The following is a 10,246-nucleotide window of genomic DNA, read 5'->3' on the forward strand; positions in this document are numbered from 1 at the left end:
GCATGTGGCAGGGCCTCAGAACAATGACAGACTACAAAGGAACCCCCCTCAAACTGAACAGTGACATCTCCTTAGCAAATGATCTCAACTCCTTCTATGCGAGGTTTGAGGCTGTGAATAACAACACCAGCCTACAAACCACGGCAATGGGGGGGGGGGGGTCTGCTGATGGAGACTCAGTGTTCAGGGTAACAGAACATGAGGTGAGACGGATCTTTAAAAAAGTGGATATCAGGAAGGCAGCAGGACCGGACGGCATCCCCGGCCGCGTCCTAAAAGTCTGTGCCGACCAACTGGCCCCGGTATTCACTGACATCTTCAACCTGTCCTTGGAACAGGCCGTCATCCCCACCTGTCTGAAGAAGTCCACCATCATCCCTGTACCCAAAAAATCTACGCCCGCTTGCCTCAACGACTACCGCCCTGTAGCCCTCACCTCCATAGCCATGAAGTGCTTTGAGAAGCTAGTGAAGGGCTACATCTGTTCCTCCCTCCCCATCAACCTGGACCCTCTGCAATTTGCATATCGCCCCAACAGGTCCACGGAGGACGCCATAGCCCATGTGCTGCACACAGCAGCATCACATCTGGACAAGAGGAAGGGGAACTATGTGAGAATGCTGTTCATCGACTACAGCTCAGCATTCAATACCATAGTCCCCTCCAAACTCATAGCCAAGCTCAGGGACCTGGGCTTGAACTATGACCTGTGCCAGTGGGTCCTGGACTTCCTGACGGGCAGACCCCAGGTGGTAAGAGCCGGCAACTGCACCTCCTCATCCATCACGCTCAACATAGGGGCCCCCCAGGGCTGTGTTCTGAGCCCCCTCCTCTACTCCCTGTACACACATGACTGCGTAGCACAGCGGAACAACAACACCATCATCAAATTTGCTGATGACACAGTAGTGGTGGGCCTGATCTCTGCCAACGACGAAAGGGCCTACCTGGAAGAGGTAGAGAACCTGTCACAGTGGTGTCAGGAGAACTGCCTCTCCCTGAACGTCAGCAAAACAAAAGAGATGATTGTGGACTTCAGGAGGTCGGGGGTCAAGGACTACAGCCCCCTCAGCATCGACGGGGCACCAGTTGAGAGAGTGAACAGTTTCAAGTACCTCGGAGCCCACATATCCGAGGACTTGACATGGACCACACACATTGACAGTGTTGTGAAGAAGGCACGACAACGCCTCTACTTCCTCAGGCGCCTAAGGAAGTTCCAAGTCAGTCAGAAGATCCTAAGGAACTTCTACTCATGTACAATAGAGAGCATCCTGACCGGCAACATCACCTCCTGGTTTGGGAATAGCACTGCACAAGACCGTAGCAGACTACAAAGAGTGACACGTTCAGCCGAACGCACAATTAGAGGGGGGCTTCCCACCCTCCAGAACATTTACAACAAGCGGTGCAAGGGGAAGGCTAAGAGAATTATTAAGGACTCGAGCCACCCGAACAACTGCCTCTTTGAACTGCTGCCGTCAGGCAAGCGATACCGGAGTCTTATGGCGAGCACAGAAAGACTCAGAAGGAGCTTCTATCCCCAGGCCATCAGGCTGCTAAACGAACAATAATCGCTAAACGAACAATAATCACTATGCAACAACCATCAAATGCACACAGCACACACACCCACAAGCACACACTCACTCAAACAAACAACACACTGCAGCACCCACTCTCCACACTTTAGATCACACAAACACACTTACACTTTATATTTATTGATAAAGGATTTGCACTACAACTCGTACACCTACTGTGAATTGTACCTAAACTGCACCTCGTCCATTTATGCCTTGCACTATATAGTATTGTATATTAGTACACTGCACAGTATTGTATATTGTATGGTAACTACGTCTACGAACATTGTACATATGTCTAAACTGAACACTGTGACCTCTTTTTTTACTTCTAATTTTTACTATGTTTTTATTTCATACTTATCTTGTCATGCACAGTCTCTGGAGCGCAACAGTAAGAAGCATTTTGTACAAAAGTATTCTGTACTTCTGTATGACAACTATTAAAGAAACTTGAAACTTGAAACATTCTGCAATCTGTTAATAAAGTTTTCAATCAATCAATCAATCAATCAATCAATCAATCAAAGCACACTCCATCACAACACATGGTTCTGTCATGTGATCATCATTAGATCATTCATTCATTCATTCATTCACTGATTCAAGAGATTCAAGAGATTAATTTGTCACGTACATACTGTACACAAGACATGTAGTGAAATGAAGGTGGCCGTGCCCGCCCCGATTGTGCAAAAATACTAATAATAAAATAGAATAGATAATAAAATAGACATGCTAAAAAGTAATGAGAATGAAATACAATACAGTGCTAAGCTTAAGAATTAAGGTAAAAGTACTACTGTATATACAATAATTATACTAACTGTAATAATGTAAGATGAGTGTATTTTTGACTATATAAGAGTACATTCAACATCAACTCTGTGTATTCCGGTCCAACGTTTAAATGTACACTTGTGACTCACTCACTCACTCACTCACTCACTCACTCACTCACTCACTCACTCACTCACTCACTCACTCACTCACTCACTCACTCACTCACTCATTTTCACTCATTCACTCACTCACTCACTCACTCACTCACTCACTCACTCACTCATTTTCACTCATTCACTCACTCACTCACTCACTCACTCACTCACTCACTCACTCACTCACTCACTCACTCACTCACTCACTCACTCACTCACTCACTCACTCACTCACTCACTCACTCACTAGCTGATAATCCAAGGTGGCTATTGTAATATTCAGCAGTATGTGAGTGTGAGTATCAAATCAAATCAAATCAAATGTACACAAATCAAAACATCACAATAAATCAAGAACAAAACAAAAACACCACGAAGTCCAAATAAATAAATGCAACACTCCCAGACATACCCCACGCGAAGGTACGGAAAACCTCACTAAAACCTAGCAATAGGAAAAAATGCACCACGGGCAATGTGGAGGAGAGAAACCTTAGAAGGGCCGTTAGATGTCGGTGATAGTAGTGTTGCAGTAAAACAGGCGAAACAGTTGGTAAGCATGAACTCATGTGTAATGAAACACAGATAAGTGCATGCAATAGCAACTGAACATTTTGAAAGTGCGAGTCTGTGTGTGTGTGTGTGTGTGTGTGTGTGTGTGTGTGTGTGTGTGTGTGTCTGACGAGTAGTTCAGCCATACTGCATGTAACAGCGTTCTGCCGTCCATGCACTTTGTAACTGGCTGTTCTTTCATACTTTCTGACTGCACTGGCAGTGTTTATGTCCTTTGTATGAGGCTTCCTTGTACTTCTGTTCATGTGGACATAAATAAACATTTCAAAGGTGTGTGTAACTGAGGGGTACAATTCCCTGACTGTATTGATAAGTATGGTATCATTAAACCACTACCGCTTTATGTACTTTAATTACTGGCCATACAGTACACGATATATGAATATGATGAACACTTCCCACAATGAAATCGGTTCCAGTCAAAGGTATTAATCAAGTATTTAATGGAGCAAAAGGTACATAGGATACTTTACATTATTCTTTGAATGCACTTGTAAGGCAAAGGAGTATGCGTAGGCAAATCAATAACGAATGTCCATTCTCTGGTTACGCAGGAGGTAATTATACAACCTGAATCTGAGGGAATTATATCTATGGTGCACTGGCAATATAGCGGGAGATACTGGAAGGGGTTCCCACTGGTTGTAAGCCAGCAGGGGGGGTAGAAGATCTGTCGGTAGTAGGACGTCTGGTCAACGATGACTAGGGAGACTTCAGGTACAGAAGCCGGTGCAGTAGCCTCTTGATCCACAGACGAATACAGCTTGGTTCTCTTGTAGACTGTAGCTCTACAGTGAAGAAAGCTAGGCGGCCTCAGGCTCTCTGAGCGCCGACTCGACTTGACTCCTCTCGGGGTAAATCCAACACGTGCAGGCGTCGGCGATTATCCGCTCCATAAATCATAGGACCAAAGCAAATATATTCCAGCCGCAAAGGGCTATGTAGTCGTCGGGTAGATTAATCCAGTGTACATGTCCATACGGTTCTCGCCTAGGTCTCCTCGGGTGAAAGTGCCATGCGGTCGGCCCAGCCTGGATAAGAACTCTAGCTAATACGAGAAAGCGTTGGAGATGCTGGTCACTATAGAATTCTAACCGCACGATACACTATACACAAATAGACTATTAAAGACTTAATAGAAATATGTCGCACTCGACGGTATAGCGCCAAACTCTGACAATTCAGTTATTAATTCGCACGCGGTCTCGATGCTCTATTCTGGGGCCAAACAGGCCATACTTCACCGCACGTTGTATCGTGGGTGAGGCTTCAACTTATCGGTAACATACTAAATGGACGAAGGGTACGGAGGTAAGGGGCTAAGAAGGGCTTCTACATTCACCTGTGCCGTATTTATACGCACGGTGCACAAAACTAGTTCCACTCTCATTTCTGTCGCGTATCCCTGGGCAAGGGCGGGCATGTCCAGACACATCTTGACGGTGACTTTGAACCTGGCTCCGGAGGCCGGTCCCTGGCGCCGGTGGACCGCTGTCCAATAGGAGAATGAACTATTATGGTCTGGGCTAAAGGGATATTCCGTGTATATGTACAAGGAATATACAGGGGATATCAAACGATATACAAATACTATGCAATATATATCAATAAATAAATATATATATTCGGTTTAATCTGATCCTTTGTAACAGCCGCCCCCTAATTAGTCCCACCTAATTAGCTAAGCAGAGACAGATTAACCGCACTGTCCTCTACTCAATGTCTGCTGTGAGGGGTCTGTCAGTTCACAAAGTCATGGGTCATGGTCGTCATTAATCGAGTCGGGGAGCCTTGGCGACTCTATCAGCCTCGCCACGGGTCGGTTGTATGTCCGCCCTTGGCCGAGCACTTCTGCCACTCTGACCTTTCCGTCGGCACCAGTGGTCACTTTGCTTACGCGGCCGGCCGGCCACGCAGCTCGGGGTAGTGACTGGTCTATGGTCATGACGACTGGACGGGATGAAGGGGGGCTTAGGAGGAAGCGGGCCTGAGACTGCTTTGATCTGTGCTTGGCTGTGCCTCCTCCTCCTCCGTCTGTTTCTCTTGTTTGCTCTGTACCCCGTCTGAGGAGGGGCCGGTCAGCTACGTCTGAATCGCAGCTGAGGGGGGTGGAGTTCCGAACTCCCTCTGGTGCCCACGGTTCTCTCACGGGCCTCTCGCTTAATGTCAATAGCCTCTGCTGTACGAGGGAGTGGCCGGTGTCGCTCGCCTTTGTGTGTAGGCAGCGTGTAGACGTGGGTTGACTGTCAAGTCCATAGAGGGGGCCCTGGAGCGTCCATCCCAGTCGGGTCTGAACCGCGACTGGGCATCCTTTGGGTCCGATGTGGGCCGCCTCAATTGGGAGAATCTGTCATCAGCTGTGGGATGGGGTAGGTGTACTGGGACAGGCCTATGTCGTGGCTGGTGAAGACGTTGGTTATATTATACTGCTTCTCGGGCTGGTCCACCGCTGCTATCTTGAAGGAGACCTTTTCACCTTTTATGGTCTTCTGGTCCCTTCTGATGGTGCGTATGGTCATGGTATCTTTGACACCCCGCAGGCCCAACTGGGCTGCTGCGGAAGCGAGGAGGAGAGTCTTTTCAGACCCATCGTCCAGGACGGCGTAAGTGTCCAGGACCTTGTCCTCGTAGCTCAGGAGCACTCTGACCACTTTGAGGAGCACTCGGGGGGTCCCGCTATGCTGGTCAATGTGGAGCACTCCTGTTGGTGGTGACATAGAATCTATATGGTGCGAGTCGCACCGCGACTCCCAGTGTCTGCTGTAGCAGTCGGGACACCAGGGAGCGGTCTGGTGGAACTCTGGTGCTGGTGCCACCGCCTCGGCATGGTACATTACCGCGACGGGCCCACTCTGTTGTCCTGGCTGACGCCTGTTGATGTCATGCAGGACCTCCAAGTGGGTGCCACCGCACCTGCTGCACTTCTTTTTCAAGCGGCACTCAGCTGCTAGGTGGCTGCGCGCGCAGCGGAAGCAGCGGCGGTGGTCCTTGACCCACTGACTCACATCATCCGTGGTCAGCTTCTTGAAATCTTCGCACTGATACAGCCGATGTTCTCCCTCACAGTACTGGCACTCAATCTTCCACTGGTCCTCTTTCGTCGAGGGGGTACTGTGGTTCTTGCTGCTCGGTACTGATTCTGATTGGTGCATGACGGTCACCAATCTGCGGCCATCGTTTGCTCCCCTAGGTCCCTCTCTGGAGCTTGGTGTGCTCCGCATGAACGTATCCAACCGTAGGCTGTTGACTTCTCTCGCCAGGAAGTCGGCTAGGTCTAGGAGGGATGGCTCGGGACCGTTAGGATCACGGTGGTCTCTTTGCCGCCTGAAGCGCTCTTGTCGGGCGGGCGGAAGCTTCTCTAAAATCCTCTCGACATTAGAGTTCGCGTACAGTTCGTGCATACCCTTTTCTCTTTGCGCCCCCAGCATCCCTACCAGGGATTGTACCTTGATAGACAGGTCATCTAGTGAGCGATTGTCTGTGGCTGGGGGTAGGCGGTCAATATGCCTTATCTCTTGTATTACGTAGTCCCATATGCGTCCATATCTTTGGTCGAGTGCTGCTAGAGCCGCAGTGTATGGGGTAGTAGAGGTGGCATAGGCCAGCGCTATATTGTGCGCTCGGGGCACCTTGAGGTGCTTCAGTAGGATAGCATATTTGTACGGTTCATCAACTACATCGGACATCATTGTCTCTAAGCACATTCGTAGCTCTGTGTACTGTGCTCTGTTCTCGTGTGTGAAGTCCGGGAACGTCGGTGCGCCAAGGTACGATGCCATGGATGACTGGCACATCGGTGAGCGTTGGGGGAGAGGCCTCCTAGGCGAGTCTCCTCTTACGTGTCGTCTTGGGCTGGTACTTGGTGGGTACCAAGGGCCGGGTACCCAGGTGCTGTTCCTCTGGGCTGGCGGTGCGTCAAACTCACCCGTGAGTTGAGTCGGGGGTTTGTAGCGCAGTGCCTCGGGGCTGACTTCTGGGCTGTACTGGACCTCCTGGTCCAGAGTACGTTGCTGCTGGTCGGGGCTGTACTGGGCCTCCTGGTCCAGAGTACGTTGCTGCTGGTCGGGGCTGTACTGGGCCTCCTGGTCCAGAGTACGTTGCTGCTGGTCGGCTTGACATTCCTCCTCTTCCTCCTCCTCTTCCTCTGCGAGGACCTGGAGTCTTCTGTTCAGTCTCTCGGCGTGGTCCGGTTCTTCCCGGTTGCTGGGTCTCGTATGGACCGGTCGGGGAAGGGGTTCGGAGACGTGGACAGGATCCTCCTGTTGGCGGGGTCCCGGGTCGCTTGGTCGGGTAGGGGAATGCATCCTAGACCCGTGTCGTGACGATCTCTGGGAGCTCCGTGCGGAGAGAGGGGGTGTCGCCATGGCAACCAATTTGTCCATCAGCTGCGCCTGCAGCCGGTCGCGCTCTGCCTCGCGCTGGGCATGGGCTGCGTCGCGCGCTGCTTCGCGCTGGGCATTGGCGGCGTCGCGCTGCGCATTGGCGCTGGCCTGGGCGGCGTCGCGCTGTGCGTTGGCGGCGTCGCGCTGGGCATTGGCGCTGGCATGGGCGGCGTGGAGCTGTGCATTTGCGACGTCGCGCTGTGCATTGGCGGCGGCGTGCTGTGCATCGGCGCGGCTTCTTTCAATGTTCTCTTCCGTCTGAAGGCGTCTGGTCTCCAGTCTTATGCGGTCGTCTTCACTCCTTTGTTGCGCCTGGAAGCGCTCTCGCTCGGATGCAAAATGTTCGCGCTCGCGCGTCTGTTGCGCTTGAAGTCGATCGCGTTCGGTGGAGGCTGCCAGGGTGGCGATGAGTGCCTGCGCCAGCATCTTGTCCGCCTCGCTGGGGGAAGATGCCGGTCGAGGCGATCGGCTCCCGGCAGTACTCGTTGGAGATCCGTTCTCCTGTCGCGTACCGAGGAGATCCATCTCCTGGGTGCGCGTCTCTTCTTGTGGTGGGTCGGGTTCCATCCCTGGAGAGCTGTCTTTATCCTGGAGCTCTCCGGGGATTACTTCTTCGGTCTTGGCGGGGGGTAAAGTCGTGTCAGGTCCCTCCTGGTCCCTACCGTGAGCTTGGTCAGTTACGTTAGAACCCACTAGGGCCTCTATTGGCGGGGTAGCCTGGGCGATAGGGTCGGACATAATTTTACTATCTACTTTTTCCGCGTTTACCGTCTGTAGAAGGCTAGGTAGTATATTGGCAACGTAATCCTCTAAGTACTGAGGTGTCTGCCGTCTACGCTGCGGGCGATCTACTTTAGGAGAACCGTTTTGTGGAGTGTTCATCATAGGCCATGTCAATATTAATACCACTATATTAATATTACACTAGTTACCATCCGGCTCGAAGGACCAATTGTAACTGAGGGGTACAATTCCCTGACTGTATTGATAAGTATGGTATCATTAAACCACTACCGCTTTATGTACTTTAATTACTGGCCATACAGTACACGATATATGAATATGATGAACACTTCCCACAATGAAATCGGTTCCAGTCAAAGGTATTAATCAAGTATTTAATGGAGCAAAAGGTACATAGGATACTTTACATTATTCTTTGAATGCACTTGTAAGGCAAAGGAGTATGCGTAGGCAAATCAATAACGAATGTCCATTCTCTGGTTACGCAGGAGGTAATTATACAACCTGAATCTGAGGGAATTATATCTATGGTGCACTGGCAATATAGCGGGAGATACTGGAAGGGGTTCCCACTGGTTGTAAGCCAGCAGGGGGGGGTAGAAGATCTGTCGGTAGTAGGACGTCTGGTCAACGATGACTAGGGAGACTTCAGGTACAGAAGCCGGTGCAGTAGCCTCTTGATCCACAGACGAATACAGCTTGGTTCTCTTGTAGACTGTAGCTCTACAGTGAAGAAAGCTAGGCGGCATCAGGCTCTCTGAGCGCCGACTCGACTTGACTCCTCTCGGGGTAAATCCAACACGTGCAGGCGTCGGCGATTATCCGCTCCATAAATCATAGGACCAAAGCAAATATATTCCAGCCGCAAAGGGCTATGTAGTCGTCGGGTAGATTAATCCATTGTACATGTCCATACGGTTCTCGCCTAGGTCTCCTCGGGTGAAAGCGCCATGCGGTCGGCCCAGCCTGGATAAGAACTCTAGCTAATACGAGAAAGCGTTGGAGATGCTGGTCACTATAGAATTCTAACCGCACGATACACTATACACAAATAGACTATTAAAGACTTAATAGAAATATGTCGCACTCGACGGTATAGCGCCAAACTCTGACAATTCAGTTATTAATTCGCACGCGGTCTCGATGCTCTATTCTGGGGCCAAACAGGCCATACTTCACCGCACGTTGTATCGTGGGTGAGGCTTCAACTTATCGGTAACATACTAAATGGACGAAGGGTACGGAGGTAAGGGGCTAAGAAGGGCTTCTACATTCACCTGCGCCGTATTTATACGCACGGTGCACAAAACTAGTTCCACTCTCATTTCTGTCGCGTATCCCTGGGCAAGGGCGGGCATGTCCAGACACATCTTGACGGTGACTTTGAACCTGGCTCCGGAGGCCGGTCCCTGGCGCCGGTGGACCGCTGTCCAATAGGAGAATGAACTATTATGGTCTGGGCTAAAGGGATATTCCGTGTATATGTACAAGGAATATACAGGGGATATCAAACGATATACAAATACTATGCAATATATATCAATAAATAAATATATATATTCGGTTTAATCTGATCCTTTGTAACAGTGTGTGTGTGTGTGAGTGTGTGTGTGTGTGCGTGTGTGTGTGTGTGTGTGTGTGTGTGTGTGTGTGTGTGTGTGTGTGTGTGTGTGTGTGTGTGTGTGTGTGTGTGTGTGTGTGTGTGTGTGTGTGTGTGAGTCTGTGTGTGAGTATCTGTGTGTGTGTGTGTGTGTGTGTGTGTGTGTGTGTGTGTGTGTGTGTGTGTGTGTGTGTGTGTGTGTGTGTGTGTGTGTGTGTGTGTGTGTGTGTGTGTGTGTGTGTGTCCAGTGTGGTCAGTGGTCAGTGGTCAGTGGTGTGTGTGTTTCCTCCGGCTGTGTAGCGGCTGGTGTCCAGCGGGTCCGAGGAGGTCTGTGACGACGAGGAGGAGGTTCCTGGGGGAGTTCCTTCCTCTTGACTCAGCAGAGAGACGACGCGGACGGTCCCAACGTGGCAGCAAACACTG

This window comes from Notolepis coatsorum (genome assembly GCF_963971535.1).
Source record: "Notolepis coatsorum genome assembly, chromosome: 18".
NCBI classification, from domain to species: Eukaryota; Metazoa; Chordata; class Actinopteri; order Aulopiformes; family Paralepididae; genus Notolepis; species Notolepis coatsorum.